Raw genomic sequence first — 18,979 nt, 5'->3', positions numbered from 1 at the left:
TCCTCCTTTACTCGTGCTCTCTTACTTGTTGTTTTTACTTTTGAGAATTGAATCATTGTCACACTTATCACTACTGATCTTTCACATAGCTAAGAAGCGGATTAAGTGTTTTTATTCCCTACTCCCTGTGGATTCGATACCCAGTCATCCAGGATTATTACTTCGACAAACCCGTGAACTTGCGGGATATACGCAAGGGGACCTTGTCATGTTTTTGGCTCCGTTGCCGGGGAGTAGACGTTTAGAGATACTTTGCACTTCGTTTTCTTAGCTATTTCACCATACATTCTATTTCATATCTTCTTATTCTATCATCGTTCTGATTTCTTTTTCCTTCTTTTTGGGTGTAGCTCCAGGTTATGACCCAAGGGAATCCCTCAATATTGATTGAAGGAGATCCTGAGCTAGAACTTACACTTAGAAGAAAAGGTAAAGAGCCTGTGCAAGAACAGTCTAATTTAGCTGATTTGGAAGTGGAAGAATCTGAAAACATGGCAGAACAGAATGAGCAACAGCGAACATTATCCAATTATGCCAGACCTTCAGTGTTGGGGACACAGTCGAGTATTATGCATCCCCCGATTATAGCTCAGAACTTCGAACTGAAGCTGACATTCATCCACATGTTGCAGCAATCCGCACAATTCAATGGTTTAGCCGATGAAGATCTAAACAGTCATATAGAGAGCTTTCTTGAGGTGTGTGATATGTTGAAGATAAACGGGGTGACGGATGATGCAATCAAGTTGTGAGCCTTCGCATTTTCCCTAAAGGGGATAGCGAAGCAGTGGCTACACTCATTACCTAGAGCATCAATTACCACGTGGGAGGAGATGGTAGAAGCTTTTCTGGCCCGTTATTTCCCTCCCGGAAAATCAGCAAAGCTTAGGAATGAGATCTCATCCTTTCTTCAGTCGGAATTGGAGTCTCTATTCGAGACATGGGAAAGGTTTAAGGAGCTCCTAAGAAAGTGCCCGCAACACGGATTCCCGGAGTGGATAATTGTTCAGACCTTTTATAATGGTTTGAACCCGAGTACAGGCCAACTCTTGGATGCGGCAGCAGGATGTACCTTAGGTAGCAAGACCCCCGATGAGGCCCGTCAGTTAATTGAAGAAATGGGGTTAAACAGCTACCAATGGAATGTTAGGGAGAAGAAAAAAGTGGCCGGTCTCCATGAAATAGATGTGGTAACTTCATTGGCAGCTCAAGCGGAAAATTTGAGTAAGAAGTTAGATCTTCTAACTTCAAATAGAGTGGCGGCCGTGACTAATTACACTGGGTGTGGTGGAGGACATGCTCTCTTCGATTGCCCGATCTCTATCGGTGATGTTTCTTCGGTGGAGAACGTTGATTTTGTAGGTAATGGCATGAGACCTCAAGGAAACCCATATAGCAATACCTACAATCCGGGTTGGAAGAATCATCCCAATTTCTCATGGAGTAATCAGGGTCCACAAAAGGACATGGGGCCACCGGGTTTTCAACAACAACAACAAGCCCCTCAGGTGGAAAATAGAGTCTTAGGTTTGGAAGCCCGAATGAATGACTTAGAGAAGCACTTGACTCGATTTGTGCAATCTACAAATATAAGGTTTGAATCAGTCGAGGCTACACTTCGCAACCACACCACCTCTTTGCATAACCTTGAAAATCAGGTGGGGCAAATTGCGAAGTCTATCTATGAAAGGCCACATGGAAGCTTGCCGAGCAATACAGAGACCAACCATAGAGAGCACGTGAAGGCGATCAGTTCGAGAAGTGGTCGTGAGGTTGAAGGTAGGCTTCCGAGTGAGAAGCCAAAAGAACACGCACCCGAGGTTATAGAGATAGAAGAGGGAACAAGCAAAGAGAAAGAGGTGGCACCCCTACCTTTCAAGCCAAGAATCCCTTATCCCTCTAGATTGAAAAATGACCAAGGGGATAAATAGTACAAGAAGTTCCTGAATTTGTTCAAGCAACTCCACATCAATATTCCTTTTGTTGAGGCATTGGCCCAAATGCCTAAGTATGCGAAGTTCTTGAAAGACTTGCTGACTAATAAGAGAAAGTTGGAGGAAAGTGCTTCAGTGATTTTAGATGCTTCATGCTCGGCGGTATTTCAAAAGAACATGCCGAACAAGAAGAAAGACCCGGGAAGCTTCATCATTCCGTGTAATATTGGTAATCTAGGTGAGGAAATGGCATTGGTGGACTCAGGGCCAGTATCAACGTTATGCCATACACCTTCTTTCAAAAGCTAGGCTTGGGCGAGCCTAGGCCTACTAGGATGACTTTGCAACTAGCGGACCGAGCAGTGCGACATCCGAGAGGCATCATTGAAAACATGCTTGTCAAGGTGGACAAGTACATTTTTCCGGTTGACTTTGTAGTGCTAGACGTCGATGAGGATGCGGATGCACCTTCGATACTTGGGAGACTGTTCTTGTGGACTTCCAAGGCATTGATTGACATGGACGGCGGAGAGCTAACTTTGAGGGTTTGAGATGACAAGCTCACATACCGCCTTGCTGAAGCCATGCGGTATTCTCTTGATTTTGATGATACTTTATACTTTCTAGACACTACTGATGAGATTGTTGATGAATACATGCAGGAAATGTTCAATCCGAATCCATACGAGGGTTTGTTCGACCAAGAGGAGGATTACGAAGAAGTAATGATGCTTGGTTCGACGGAAGAAGTACCATCTACCCCGGGGATCTTGAAGAAGGTGCTCCGGAAAATGAAGAGGGCTAGGAGATGCCACCGGAAACACTCCAAGGCTATTGGAGACGCCCGTAAACTGAAGGAGTTGGATGAACCATCGCTAGGTGGTCCGAAGCCTGATAATTCACCCTCTATCCTCAAGAGACTTTTCACATCATGCTTTCAAGTCATGGGTAAGAGGGCAACCTTCATCTATGAACCCCTGTGAGGTAAGACAAGGTACGTCAAGCTTAGTGACATTAAACAAGCGCTTCTTGGGAGACAACCCAAGTGTTTACTATTTTCTTATCTTCTAGTTTAGTTTGTTTGCATGAATAATTTGTTAAGTGTTGGTGTCTTGATTTTTAGATGCTTGTGCTGAGATTTTCTTGTGGGCTTTGAGTATTCATCGTGTGTTTTCATGTGGAATTGGCGAAGTTATGTCGTTTGAGTTTTATTCCATGTTTTTCGCTAGTAAAACTTGCATACTAGGGCAGGCTCTAAGTGTGTAAACATGTTCAGAAACTTTCTGCAGAGCCTGCAGGTTTTTCTAAGGCATCCAGTGAAAATGTACGGGCGTGTGGAATTTCCGCACGCCCGTGTATTTGTATTACGAGCTCATCTAGAGAAGGCACAAGGGCGTGCGACTGCCCCTGTGAACGACCATGTGAATATCGCACGCCCGTGGGTAATTTCCGCATGGGAGTGTGATTTCCTGCAGAGTTTGTCATCTTCATCTTTTCCCAAACTTGAGAGAGGGTTTTGGAGAGGTTCTACGGCTCCGACATCGTCATTCCTTTGGAAGAAGGATGGTAGGGGAGCTTCCGTCGAGGCGTATCCTATACCGAACAAGGGAATCCTTGGACGACGAGTAGAGGACTTTCCACAAGACCATTGACACGACTATCGAGGGGGTTTCTCTATGGATTCATTGATTTTACATTCTATTTCTTTGATTGTACTTAGCTCCATAGACAGCTAAACCCCTAGTGGGTACTTGGGTATTTGTGAACCCTAGGATGTATTTGTTTCATTGAATCTCTTTATTATGCTTTCAATCAATTGATGTTTGTTGTGAGTTCCAACCATGAATGCTTGATTGTATGAACATTTCCCCTAGAGTGACAATAGGGTTGAGAGTTCTTGTTGGTAACCTTGTGAGTGAGTGACACACCACGAGCGTTAGACAAAGCTAGGTTGGAGAGGGTTGAGAGGGTGAGTCGAGAGGTACAGGAGCGCCCCCTTTCCCCTCCGACGTGATAGATTCTACCTCCGTTCCTCAAGTTCTTTGCGGCCATAATAGAGTGAATGGTCTAAGGGATGACCCTCCACTGGGGCTTAGTTGTGCGTGCAACGGAGTGAAGCGTTGAGGCGATCTTAGTATGCAGGGGCTTAATCGTGGTTAGGGACCTTCCACCTGGACCAAAGGGTTAGGTCTATAATTAGGAAGAGATTTATCACTTGGAATCCCTAGAGCTCATTGCAACTCTATTCGAGTGCGAGGTTGAGAGGTTATCTAATCTCTCCTCCGGGACATGTATTGAGTTAGGCATAGTTGACCTTAGATTTGGGACTATGTATTTATTGATTTCCACGACTCACCATTGCATTGACTAGGAAGCATAATAGAGGGTTCTTGCACTTAAAACAATTGTCCTAGGCGGAGCATTATCCGAGTACCCCATCTTTATCAATTACCTTACCTCCTTTACTCGTGCTCTGTTACTTGTTGTTTTTAGTTTTGAGAATTGAATCATTGTCACACTTATCACTACTGATCTTTCACATAGCTAAGAAGCGGATTAAGTGTTTTTATTCTCTACTCCCTGTGGATTTGATACCCGCTCATCCGGGATTATTACTTCGACAAACACGTGCACTTGCGGGATATACGCAAGGGGACCTTGTGAATATGTGCAACATGAACTCCCCCTCCCCCCCCCACACACACTTAAGATGTAGATTGCCCTCAATGTGGGAGTGGGCAATTAAAACAATATTTCCCTGACTCCTAATGTTGTGTTTGATGGAGCTAAATACTTTGGAGTGAAGTTCCAATGGGTTGTGTCCATGACTAGTGCTCAAGTGCCATACTGACAAGACCATCGATACGTATATAAAAGGGGGTTTAGTGAAGCTCAATAAAAACAAAAACAGCTCGAGTATATACAAGATAAGGCAATGAATACAACTCGAGACAACAAAATGAAAATAAAAGACATACTCAGAAGGAAAATTCTTTCTGAGTATTTCAAGTCAGGTCTTTCGCCTGGACCAAAGGGTTAGATCTACATATAGGAATATGATTTATCACTTGGAAATGTACACAGTGTGAGGTGTTGAGACTGAGCGATTTCTCCCCAGGGGCATAGTGTAGAGTTAGTCAAGGTTGACCTTAGGTTTGGGACCGTGTATTTTTGGATTTCCACAACTTATTAAGCATCAGTCAGGAGACATAATAGTTGGTCTTGCACTTGAAGCAATAACACTAGTGGTAGCAATGTCCGAGTGCCCCACTTTCTATCGATTGCCTTTCCTCTCACTTTATCGTACCTCTCATTCTTATTTCTTTTAGTTCTTTTCATAACAATTTTATTCACACTACCATTTATTCATTTTCACAATTGTTAGATAGCAATTGTTGTGTTTCTACTCACTATTACCTTTGGATACGATACCCACTCACTTGGGATTTATTACTTTGACAAACCCGTGCACTTGCGGGTCACACACAAGGGGCGTTGTCAATACATTTAGGCTCTTATCAGTTATCAAGTAATACCTCTTGGGTAGGCATGAAGGGTCATATTCCTCAATGAACGGTGAGAGTCTCCTATTACTTCCTTTTTATTTAATCAATAGCCTAATATCTATGGTGTTTCTTAAATATACTATTACAAACTAGTTACTAAGAAACAATTGAGGATCATAAAGTGCAATTGAAAGAAGTAGGTACTCATATGAAGAATTCCTTAGCAATTACTCATGATGCGAAAGCAATTATAACAATGTTATCTAGTGATGGACCGGTGGAATTCAAAGGCCTATTGGTCCCAATCTCTTGGCAATCATATCTAAAGCACAAGAAACTTGAGATAGAATCTCTTTTAACCTAACCTCCTATGTTCACCTTAAGGTCAAGAACTCCTCTAAAAGGATAGTCAAATAGTAATTCAAAAACCTAGCAATACCTAATCTCTTAGCACATACATAGATCTAACAAGGTATGGGTGTTCTAATGAGAGGGAATCTCATCCTCACTTCATCAACCCATTAATAAACAATTAATCATGGAATGAATCACAATAAACTAGTTCAAAAATATATTGCCAATGAAAGTTAAAGTTCACAAGAAATAGCCGAGGTACACTAACATAAAATTCCCCCTCAATTGGGGTCCTATGGATAAAGAATAAAGATTAAAGAATATAAAATCCATAAGAAAGTGTAAAGAATCCTAAAACTAACTCTCTCTCTCCAATAGTTCTCTAATGGTTGAGGTTGAGAAGATCCCAAGGATGTCATAATGGTGCCGAATATCTTCGCACGCCGTCCACTATCAATACATATTACCTCCCTCTTGGGAAATTCTCCTTAACTCACTAAAATAGAGTTGATCCTTGTTTCCAACTACATTAATCTCTAGAAATCCATTTGCCTTCAAACAAAGTTGGCAAAAGAATCCTCCTCATAAATTAAACCTAGGTCTATTTACAGACTTGGGTCCTCCACGGGGTGACAATGCCCGTTGTGAAGGCTATTGTGATCAAGTTTGATTTTTTGGGCCCAAAATTGTGTCATGGCACGGTCTAGTTTTAGGCGTTATATGCACTAACCACGAGTGTTATATATGCCATGACCGTTGTTAAGGCCGTGGTGGCTCTTGTGATGTCTTCTCGTGGATTTGCACACTAGCACAACCTGACCACGATTGTGATGAGGGCATGGTAATGTTCTTAAAGTCATATTTTCATCTGATCTACCTCAAATTGCCTCATCTTTGGCCCTAAAGCGCAATTATACCCCATAGTGAATGAAAGAATGAAATTATGTACTAGTTTGGTGCTAATCATATGAACTTTTATGCTAGACATAGTGTAAATGATATATAAAATATGCATGTTCAAGCACTTATTAAACCTTCCCACACTTAGGTGTTTGCTTGCCATCAAGTAAATAAAAACAAAATAATGCACATGATGAGTGCTTGACCTCAGGCTACGAATGAAGGAGTTTTACTATTTTAAGGAAACAATAAAATGCTATCTAACATAAACATGTTTTGCAAAGAATAGTCTACTCTATAGAGAAAATAACTCTCTCAAGTGCTTGTCTCTTATTTACTATCTTACAGTCTAGATTTTGTTGCAAAAATATCAAGGTTTAATTCAACTTATCTCAATACTAACTAAGTCTTCATATAAGTATGCACACTTTGTTTTGTTCTGAGGTAGCCCTTTCCTATGAGGTTTAGGCGGCATTCACACTACCGGTTTACAGTTAGTAGCTTTCACACTTCCCAAGGGGTAGGCCTCTCTCCTGATAGGGCATACATTGTATCTGACTTGTCAAGAGTGACTATGCACCACAAAGAAGGTAGGTCTTTCTGCTGTAAATACAATTTGACCAGGAAAAGCAATAAAAATAGTGACACCCCTACTATAGAACATCACTCTCAAGCCATACGGTGCAAAGTGCTCTAAAGAACACAAGAAAGAGTAAAAACATGCAAAGTAGACTAACTCTTGAGAGACATGTAAAAAAATACTAAACTAACATATATCATGTCTCTAGACTAGAGAGACTCCAATAAATGAGTGTAATGCCTTCATTCGTCTACACTAGCATGTATCAAGCACAAGTACCAACATTGTTGATGTGAAGATCAGTAAGAAGACCATGGGGAATTGTGGAAGATATTCTAATAACAATTAAGAAGCTTGTATTTCCCATGGACTTTGTGATTTTGGATGTGGATGAGGATGTAGAGACCCCACTTATTCTTGGAAGGCCTCTTCTGAACACTTCAAGGGCTCTCATAAATTAGAGAGATGGGAAGATGACCTTGAAGATCTAGGAGGAAGAAGTAGTGGTTATCCTCCCGAGTGCCATGAAGCACTCCATGGATCATGATGATGAATGTTATTTTGCACATGAACTTGACTTTTATATTTGTGATCTTGTGCAGGATGTATTCATGGTAAATCCTTTCTAAGTGTACTTCAGGGAAGAGCTTACTGAAGAATTATTACAACATGCAAGTTCGTCTCCTACACCGCCCAAGAAAAAGAGTAAATCAACAACCACAACAATCAAGAAAATGAGGAGTAAGGTAGAACTAAAAGCTAAACATTACATCAAGGTAGACAACTCCCCTCTCCTAGACAAAGGTAATGTAGAAGTGTTCTCTTTACTCATTCTGAGCAAGCTAAAAGCCTTCTTAAGATAAGGACAGGTACGTCAAGCTCATGATGTAAAACAAGCTCTTCTTAGGAGGCAACCCAAGTTAGTTCATCTTGAAATGGATGATCAGAGTCAAATTCTTAATAGTTGGTGGTTCATGTGCCTATTTTGACCCATTTCAGCTAGTGGCATACATTAATAATGTGGTAGCTATTACTTCTCACATATTCTTATCATGTTGCAATACATGATGCTTCTCAATCTTAAGTATTGCATTGACTCAATGGATTTTATATTCTTGAACCCAATGGTGTATTGTTAGGACACACCCCATATTGCTTTAGGACACACCCCATATTTTGATGCTATTGCTTTAGGACACACCCCATATTGAGTGGGTTATTTAGTTGATCTTGGTTAGAGTTTTAGATTAGTTTAGGGATAGAGTTAATACTGAAACTTAAGTCTTATTTTGTGCTTGTCTCACGAGTTTTATGGATTTAGTAACTTTTACGGAATTTATGTTGCCACTATAAGTTTATATGTCCACCTAAGGAGATTTGGTTGTTATAGTGTTTCCGTTGGAGTTTGGGACTTAGAGATTTCAAGTAAATAAAGTCACATATAAATTATGGTATACATAAACATATAAACTTTAGATTTTTGACACTTTCAAATTTATTTATCAGATTATTTTCATTTATTTATTTCAATAAATTATCCATTGCTTATTTTATAATTTATATATTTAAATAAATTTTTAGACACTATTTTTGAATTATTTATTTCTTCAATTATTTTATTTATTTATTGGGGTTTAACTCTCCATAGAGCTAGTTACAATCAATAATGAAATCGAATGTGAAAACAAGTAATCCATAAAAAAAACCACTGAGTATTCATGTCGATGGTCTTGTGGAGTAGCCTCGTCTTCTGCAAAGGTCCCCTTGTCCGGCCTAGGGCACACCTTGCCGGATCAATGCCGACAGAAGCTCCCCCAATAACCTTCTTCCAAGTGGAGCACGGTGTCGAATCCGTAGAACCACTCCAAAGACTTGCCAAAAGTCTCTCAAAACCCTAGACGATGGGCTTCCAAAAGACAGAGAAATGTTGGAGAGAAGGGTGAAAAGGATCTCTAAAAATCTGGCTGAATTGAGGCTTAAATAGGGTTGGAATCGGGCATCCACATGCCCCTGTGGATTCTCCACACGGGCCTGTGGAATTTCCACACACATGTGGGGATTCTCTACAAACTTGATTTTCGGCCAATTGTGAACAAGAACTGTTACAGTGTATTGCTATAGTTATTTGTTATAGGAACCTGCTGTAGTACTCCACCAAAACACTCCCAATTCCACACTTTTCATCGTGACAACATAAACAGACACATGTTTATGCCGCAGATTATGACTCTTCCTTAATCAAAGGCCTCATTGGTGAAGATCTTGCTATCAATGCACAAGTCAGGTTATGCAAATGTGACTACCTTCGTGCCGCTCCAACTCATTGTAATGACTTGAATACGTGGAGGTTGGCACACACTCATGAATCTTAGAGCCCCACTTGTGTCTTCGCGTTTGTTTCTTCCAAGATTCCACCCAATAGTACGTTCACTATCTACTTTTGGCTTTTTTTTATTAATACTTAGCTTCACAACCCTACATGCGCAAAAGAACACAAATACACATGTATTAGCACTTAAACCTTATAAAAGTAATGCTCATCATAAGAAAAGAATACTTCGCATTCTTAACACACAAGCACTTATTAGTAGTATGTGATCTTTTCTTCTCCAATGAGCAGTGTCATCTTACCTCTATCCATGTCAGTGAGTGCCTTGGAGGTGCGTAAGAAAGATCTTCCCAGAATCAATGGAACTGCCGCATCTTCATCAACATCTAACACAACAAAATCTACAAGAAAAATATACTTGTCAACCTTCACTAAAATATCTTTGATTATACCTCTAGGATGATGAACAGAATGATCAGCCAACTGTAATGTTATGCGGGTTGGCCTTGGCTCTCCCAACCCTAATTTCTGAAGCAATGTGTATGGCATGACATTAATACTAACTCCTGAATTGGCTGAAGCTTTTTCATCCCCCAAACCTCTGATTGCACATGGTATGATGAAGCTTCCCTGATCTCTTATTTTGTTTGGTAAATTTTTCTAAAGCATTGCCGAACAATTGTCTTCCAAGACCATAGCCACACTCTCCTCCATATTTCTTTTGTTGGTCAAGAAATCCTTTAAGAACATTGTATAGCAAGGCATTTGGGACAGCACCTTAACAAACGGAATGTTGATGTGTAATTGCTTGAAAAGATATAGAAATTTTCTATTTTGCTCATTAACTTGGTCTTTCTTCAACCTTGCCGGATAAGGATTCTTGGAGTGTGTGAAAGGGGTGACACAGCCGGCCCCTTCTCCTTATCTTGCACCTTGTCTTTCTGTTTTTCTTGAGGAATTTCAGCATTCTTCCCAGTGGGGGCTTTAGCTAGAAGAATTTCAGAGTTATTCTCATAAGTGAGCTTCTCTTGAAGCGCTTGACCACTCCTTAAAGTGATTGCCTTCACTTGCTCTCATGGGTTAGTCTCGGTGTTACTTGGCAAACTTTGCAGAGGCCTTTCCACTAATGACTTCGCTATTTTTCCTACTTGATTTTCCAAATTGTACAATGAAACGGTATGATTTCAGAGTGTTGCCTCTATGTTTTGGAACCTTATGTTGGTTAATTGAATGAACTTTGACAAAACCCTTTCTAATTCTGAAACTCTCTCCGGAATCAAAGGTGTTTACTGAAATCTTGGTGGGGCAGTAGCTTTTTGCTGCCCTTGGTTACCCCATGAGAGATTTGGATGGTTTCTCTACCCTTGGTTATAGTTCTTGCTATAAGGATTACCTTGTCCTCTTCCCGGATTGCCCACAAAAACTACTTGTTTAACTAGGGCTGAAGTAGTAATCAAGATACGACAATCAGATGGCATATGCGAACCCCTTCAACCATTACAATTTGTGATTACGGCTACCTTTGATGAAGTCAAAGTTTTCAATTTCTTGCTCAACGCCTCCACTTGGGATGGCAAGGATGTAACCGCATCGATCTCATCAAGTCTTGCCACTTCCTTCTTTTTTCTTGCATTCCATTGGTAGCTATTAAAACCTATCTCTTCAATCAATTTTCAGACTTCTTTGGGGGTTTTGTTTCACAATGTCCCCCATGCGACAACATTAAGAAGTTGTTTGGTTCTTGAGTTCAACCCATTGTAAAATGTGTGAATTACCATCCATTCGGGGAACCCATGTTGTGGACACTTCCGCAAGAGGTTCTTGAATCATTCCTAAGTCTCAAATAAAGATTCGATCATCATCTGAACAAATGAAGATATCTCATTATGAAGCTTTGCTAATTTTCCTAAAGAGAAGTACCTTTCAAGGAAAGCTTCGACCATTTCATTCCATGTTGTGATAAAACCTCTTAGCAATGAATGAAGCCATTGTTTGGCTTTTCCCTTCAATGAGAATGGGAAAGCCCTCAAGCGAATTACATCATCTAAAACCCTATTAATCTTTAACATGTCACATACTTCAAGGAAATTCTCAGTATGATTGTTTGGGTCTTCATCAGCTAACCCATTAAACTGTGCGGACTGTTGAACAATTTGAATGAAACCCAGATTTATCTCAAAATTTTGGGATTCTATCGGTGGCCTAACAATACTCGATTGTGTGCCACGAATTATATGTCTAGCGAAATCTAAAAGTGTTCTTTGTTGCCCTCCTTGTTCTGCCATATTTTTAGAGTTATTCTCAGCAGTGAGCTTTTCTTAAAGCTCTCGACTACTCCTTAAAGTAATCGCTTGGATGGTTTCTCCACCCTTGGTTGTAGTTGTTTCTATAAGAATTACCTTGTCCTCTTCCTGGATTGCCCATAAAAACTACTTGTTCAACTGGGGCTGAAGTAGTAATCGAGATAGGACAATCGGATGGCATATGCAAACCCCTACAACCATCACAACTTGTTATTGTGGCTACCTTTGATGACGTCAAAGTATCCAATTTCTTGCTCAATGCCTCTACTTGGGATGCCAAGGATATAACCGCATCGATCTCATGGAGTATGGCTACTTTCTTATTTTCTCTTGCATTCCATTGGTAGCTATTCAAACCTATCTCTTCAATCATTTTTTGGGCTTCTTCAGGGGTTTTGTTTCCTAATGCCCACCTGCGATAGCATTAAGAAGTTGTTTCTTTCTTGAGTTCAACTCATTGAAAAATGTGTGAATTACCATCCATTTGTGGAACCCATGTTGTGGACACTTCCGCAAGAGGTCATTGAATCATTCCCAAGTCTGTAATAAAGATTCAAGCATCAACTGAACAAATGAAGATATCTCATTACGAAGCTTTGCTTATTTTCCTGGAGGGAAGTACCTTTCAAGGAAAGCTTTGACCATTTCATTCCATGTTGTGATAGAAGCTCTTGGCAATGAATGAAGCCATTTTTTGGCTTTTCCCTTCAATGAGAATGGGAAAGCCCTCAAGCGAATTGCATTATCTAAAACCCTATTAATCTTTAACATGTCACATACTTCAAGGAAATTCTCAGTATGATTGTTTGGGTCTTTATCAGCTAACCCATTAAACTGTGCGGACTGTTGAACAATTTGAATGAAACCCAGCTTTATCTCAAAATTCTGGGCTTCTATCGATGGCCTAAAAATGCTCGATTGTGTCCCCTGAATTATAGGTCTAGCAAAATTTGAAAGTGTTCTTCGTTGCACTCCTTGTTCTGTCATACTTTCAGAGTTATTCTCAGCGGTGAGCTTTTCTTGAAGCTCTCGACCACCCCTTAAAGTGATCGCTTGGATTGTTTCTCCACCATGGTTATAGTTGTTGCTATAAGGATTACCATGTCCTTTTCCCGGATTGCCCACAAAAACTACTTGTTCAATTGTGGCTGAAGTAGTAATTGAGATAGGACAATAGGATGGCAAATACGAACCCCTGCAACCATCACAACTTGTGATTACGGCTACCTTTGATGAAGTTAAAGTATCCAATTTCTTGTTCAACACCTCTACTTGGGATGCCAAGGATGTAAACGCATCAATCTCGTGGAGTCTGGCCACTTTCTTCTTTTCTCTTGCATTCTATTAGTAGCTATTCAAACCTATTTCTTCAATCAAATTTTACGCTTCTTCGGGGGTTTTGTTTCCCATTGTCCCTCCTGTGGCAGAATTAAGAAGTTGTTTGGTTCTTGAGTTCAAATCATTGTAAAATGTGTGAAATACCATCCATTCGGGGCAACCCATGTTGTGGACACTTCCGCAAGAGGTCCTTAAATCATTCCTAAGTCTCAAATAAAGATTTGAGCATCATCTGAACAAATGAAGATATCTCATTATGAAGCTTTGCTTATTTTCCTGGAGGGAAGTACCTTTCAAGGAAAGCTTCGACCATTTCATTCCATGTTGTGATAGAAGCTCTTGGCAATGAATAAAGCCATTGTTTAGCTCTTCCCTCCAATGAGAATGGGAAAGCCCTCAAGCGAATTGCATCATCCAAAATCCCATTAATCTTTAACATGTCACATACTTCAAGGAAATTCTCAGTATGATTGTTTGGGTCTTCATCGTCTAAGCAAATAAACAGTGCGGACTATTGAATAATTTGAATGAAACCCGGCTTTATCTCAAAATTCTGGGCTTCTACCGGTGGCCTAACAATGCTCGATTGTGTCCCATGAATTATAGGTCTAGCGAAATCTGAAAGTGTTCTTTGTTTCCCTCCTTGTTCTGCCATATTTTCAGAATCTTCAACCTCTATTTCAGCTGAAAAATTCTATTCTTGCGCAGGTTCCTTGCCCCTTCTATGAAGTCTTCGCTCAATTTCGGGATCCTCTTCAACCAATGTCGAAGAGTTCCCTCGGGTCATAACCTGTAGCTGAAATCAATAAAACGAACAATGAGAACAGTAAAAGAGAGAAATATGAAGTAGAAAAGTAAATGAAAATGTGATTGACTAAAGTAACCAAGTCCTAGGGTTCCTAATATCCCGTTCCCCGGTAACGGTGCCAAAAACTTGACATGTGTTCGAATTGCATGTGAACCGCAAGTACACATGTGTCGAAGTAATAATTACCTCAGTGAGTGGGTAGTCAAATCCATAGGGAATGGTAGTATTAGTATTAACCACTTCTCGGTTATCTAGTCAAAATCGATGAATGTGATGGAGTGAACTAATTGCAAGAAAAGTTAACAAGCAAACAAATGGGCAAGAAATAGAGTAAAGGAGTTCTCAATCACTGAAATGAGGTACTTGGGTGATGCTCCACCTAGGATCTTCCATGAAGCTCAAGATTTGCTAAATGCCCCTAAACCTAGTCTAATGAGTCGAGGTAATCCAAAAAAACAATTGGTCCTTGTCTCCAAGGAACTGGAACTAGTCCCATACGAGGTCCCGACGGAGAAATTGCTCAATCTCAACACCTCACACTCCATATAACCACACTAAACTCTAGGGATACCTAAGAGTGAAACTGGTTCCTAAACATAGATCCAACCCTATTTCCCAGTGAAGGATCCCTAACCCTCTACAAGGTCCCGGCGGAGAAACTGAACAATCTCATGCCTCACACCAAATATGGTTGTATAGAGTATAGCGAATACGGAGATAGAAAACACTCAATCTGAGAGGAAAGCAGACACTTCACTATCTCGTGACTCACCCTCTCAACCCTCTTTAACCTTGACATTCTAACTCTAATGGAGACCTCTTGCATCAAAGTAATAGATTAAGCAATGTAAATCAATCACCAAGATCAACAACACATGCAGGCAATGAAATCACAAGATTAAAACTCAAATCAATACAAAATCATAGATCCTAAGGTTTACATGACCAACTACCTACTAGGATTTAGCCGTCCATGGGCCTAATTACAAAACAATAATGAATACAATGGAAAACAATGAAACCCATAGATAAAAAACCCCCTTGAATTCGCACAGATTGGCCTTGATGGGTATTTCAACATCTTGAAGGGTTCCTCTCCGAAGCTAAGTCACCAATGGCTCCCAAAGTGTTATATGGTGAAGGAACATATCAAAGTTGGTGAAGAACTCCATCCAAATTGGCAAAGACCTCCATCCAAACCCTAACCACCTTGCCTACAAATTGCTCTCCAAAAGCTCCACAAAAAGTACCCCAAAAATACGGCAAATGGCGTATTAATAGCTTAGATTCGCGACTGTTATGTGCCCATGTGGATTTTCCATGCGCCTGTGTGGGCTACAGGAATTTGCACGCGGGCCCGTGAACATCAACTTCGCTACAGTACTGCTACAGTGAAATCACTACATCGCTTGCTTCAGTACATTACTATAGTGATTTTCACAAACGCAATCCAAACATTCTCCTCTTGAGGGCATATAATCGGGCACACGATTATGTGGTAGACTTTTTCTTCATCGATGTGTCTTTGATAGGTCTTGCAATCTTCACAAAGAGAAATAACGTGAAGATGTGACTGCTTTTGTGCCCTTCCAACTAGTGAATTGACTTAAATCTCCTTGAAAGTTGGCACACATCTACCCATTCACGAACTCCTCTTGTGTCTTCATTTTTAAATTACGCAAAAACTCTCAACATCATGCCTTAATAGCCTATCTTTGCTTCCTTTCGAATTTTCAATGCATTTACAACCTACATGCATAAAAGAACACCCAATACATGATATAAGACATAAACAATATATAAAATGATGCTCAATAAATATAAAACACGTATAAAAAACATGTTTACTAAAGCATTTATCAATGGTGTTGAAGGCCATAGAACCACTCCAAAAACCTTGCTAAAGCCTCTCCAAATCCTAGCCTTGAGCGCCTCCAAAGTTGGGAAAAAAATGGGAAAAAGGTTGGAAAAAGATTCTTCAAAATATCTCAAATCACGACTTAAATTGGGTTAGAATCGGGCATCCACACGGGCGTGTGAAATTTCCACATGGGTGTGTGAATCTCTAGGAATCAAATTTTCAGCGAGCTATGAACAGTAACTGCTAGGGTGATTTTCTATAGTATTGTGCTACAGCTATTTTCTATAGTGCTTTACCAAAATGCTCCCAAATGCACACTTTTCATCGAGGCCACATGAATGGGCAGACATCCATACGGTAGATCACGTTGTGTCTTCAATAAAATCATATTTGACGAAGATCTTGCTAGCACTGCACAAGTCGGAACACATGAGTGTGACTACCTTTGTACCCCTCCAATTTGCATGTTCACTCGAGCACAACAGAGGTTGGCACATACTTGCATGTCTTTAAACACAACTTATGTCTTCCCGTTTATTCACTCTAAGATTTCATCAACCAATTTCATCCACGATCTACTTTTGGTTTCTTTCTTTCATACTTGACTCCACAACCCTACATGCGCAACAAAACACAAATACACATGCATAAGTGATAAAACCTGAGAAAAGAAATGCTCAATGTAAGAAATGAATAATTCATATTACTATTACACAAGCACTTATTATCTTCCAATCAGCTTGAGGTTGTCTTCATTTCTGTGAGGTTTCCCGTAAGGAATCCCAGACTTGGCTTTTTCTTTCATTCTTTGTGCTTCAAGCTGTTATACTGATTCTACAGTGCTCAGGGCTCTAAAACACTATTTTTAATGCCAATTTCTTCTCTAATTGGATTGTGGAGCTCATCTAGGCTTCTTCTATGCCTTCAACACAAAATTAACCAATTAAACCATAAAAGGGCATTGCTTCATCAATAAAATACATAAACCATGTGCATAAATACATATAAAATACATACATTTAGTTTTTTATCAAGTGGCATCCCATTCATCTTGGACACCTTCTTGCTGAGGCATTCCTTCATCAAGGGCAATGTGCTAAACTAGGTGCTATCTTTATGGGCCCCTATGTGACTAGGTTGATTTGTAGTCTGGGTTTACTTGAGTGCACGAGGGGCATGCCCATAGTAGGAAATATGGCACCCCTTGGGCTACTTGTCCTATGAGTGATAGGATTAGTGGAGAGCAGGGGTAACAGTTACAGACTTATAAGAATTCAAGCCAGACTGAGAGGGATGAAGGGTGAGATTCAAGCCATACATCATGAACAGCGCAAGATGTGAGGCCAGCTCTACCAGCGGGTGAGCATATTAATCATAAAGAATGTCATTTACTCGTTGAGCTGGAACGCAAAGCCTACTGGGCCATTAAATAGTTAAATTCTGGTCATAAGAGGAAGCTCCAACTGAATGAGTTAGATAAATGGTGGTCTATGGCTTATAAGAATTCTATTCACTACAAAGAAAAAGTGAAAGAGTACCATGACCGACACATTGAAGTCAAGGTCGCACGCATCATTCAAGGGTTCACAAGTGTTCCCTTATGGTGCCATTGAGATAACTCATCCAGTAAAAGGGACATTCAAGGTCAACCGTCATCGGTTGAAGCCCTACTTTCCATGCAATATACCAAAGGAGACTCATAAACATCTACATGTACATATTTACATGTATTTGTGAGCATAGTTTTTGTATATTATTGATGAACCGGTGCCCTTTTTATTGGTTAATTTTTCAATTTCATGTTATAGGCAAAAAAGAAGACCAGGTGAGCTCGACGATGTGATTTAAGAAAAATTGACACCAAAAATGCCGTTTTAAGGCCCCGGTACGGTAGTAGCAATGTAGTAGCCTGAAGCACGAAGACTTGGCAAAACTTCAAAGTCTAGGGATCCTTACGGGCAACCTCATAGCCGTGAGGAAGACCTCAAGAAATTCAGAGAGTAGCAGTACTATAGTAGCTTTTCTGTAGCAGGTTTACTAATGTGTTCTCCGCAAGTGCACGAGTCGCACACAAGTAATACAGTGGTACCCTGCGAGGGGTAGGGTTGTCAAACCTCAATCAGTGGACTAAAAATACGTACTTAACACTGATCTCTAGTTAGAAACGTATTGGAGATTAGAATAACTAAGAAAAATACAAGTGTTCAAAGCATACAAAGTGACATAGTTTCTATCCTAGAGCACCTTTTCCGGTTAGCCCCTTATGGGTGGGTATAACATGGAGGAGATAACAATAAATCCAGAGAAAGAAGACATGACTCCCTTCTCTTCAAGATTTATCTCCGATGTCAAGCTCCGTGTGCTAGCACCACTTCCCTCGTGCCTCCAACTTGCTCTTTGTTGCCTTAGAAGGTGTGGGTCAACTTGATCTTCACCCTCATCAATGTCCTCCGGGTGGAGAAGAAAATCCCCGAATAAAAATGGATATAAAACCCTAGAAACTGGAGTTAAAAAGGCAAATTTCAGGCTCGACACATCAGTACATGAGCGTGTCTGGATTGTGTTGTGTCGGGGAAATTCTGAGTGAAATGGGCAAGGGCTCGCCTTGAAGATTCAGTAGAAGGGACACGATCGCGTCTTGCCCGTGCGGTGGTAGGGCACGAATGTGTCAGGAGCACCCAGTGAGTGTCACTTCTTCTTGAATAAAATTATCTTCAGGCTGAGTTTTTCAATGGCACAGACATGATCATGTCTAGACCTTGTCAAGCTTGAGAACACCCCACTACATAGATTTCTTACTGGGACACACATCAAGTTCAAATATTCAGTAGGGAGGACACGAGCGTGTCTCACAAGTGTCTAGCTTGGGTACTTAAGCCCTTTCCAAGTATTCTTTTGTTTTCTTCCCAATTTTACTCCAAATTACGTTGAGCCACCCTATTCTTGCACACACAACAAAAATACATAGAATAGCACCGCATATGCATAGATGTAAGCTTGAGAACAAGTACATTGATTAATTTAGGGCATGAAAACATATATATAAAGTGCACTCATCATTTACTA

At 40.4% G+C, this 18,979-nt stretch overlaps 4 non-coding genes across 4 annotated transcripts; 3 read left to right on the top strand and 1 right to left on the bottom strand.

Moving 5' to 3' along the window:
- Positions 1 to 881: 881 nt before the first annotated feature.
- On the bottom strand, positions 882 to 988 carry LOC120250762. Its single transcript, XR_005533101.1, has one exon. It is a non-coding gene; the product is annotated as a small nucleolar RNA R71 (small nucleolar RNA).
- Positions 989 to 11,391: 10,403 nt separating this feature from the next.
- On the top strand, positions 11,392 to 11,497 carry LOC120250878. The gene has a single exon (XR_005533210.1). It is a non-coding gene; the product is annotated as a small nucleolar RNA R71 (small nucleolar RNA).
- An 899-nt stretch (positions 11,498 to 12,396) lies between these two features.
- Positions 12,397 to 12,503, top strand: LOC120250909. Its single transcript, XR_005533239.1, has one exon. It is a non-coding gene; the product is annotated as a small nucleolar RNA R71 (small nucleolar RNA).
- An 899-nt stretch (positions 12,504 to 13,402) lies between these two features.
- LOC120250892 lies at positions 13,403 to 13,508 on the top strand. Its single transcript, XR_005533223.1, has one exon. It is a non-coding gene; the product is annotated as a small nucleolar RNA R71 (small nucleolar RNA).
- The last annotated feature ends 5,471 nt before the right edge of the window (positions 13,509 to 18,979 follow it).

The sequence above is a fragment of the Dioscorea cayenensis genome, chromosome 19 (assembly GCF_009730915.1).
Source record: "Dioscorea cayenensis subsp. rotundata cultivar TDr96_F1 chromosome 19, TDr96_F1_v2_PseudoChromosome.rev07_lg8_w22 25.fasta, whole genome shotgun sequence".
NCBI lineage: Eukaryota > Viridiplantae > Streptophyta > Magnoliopsida > Dioscoreales > Dioscoreaceae > Dioscorea > Dioscorea cayenensis.
The sequence above is the reverse complement of the archived record's forward strand: the minus strand, read 5'-3'. Positions and strand labels throughout refer to the sequence as shown.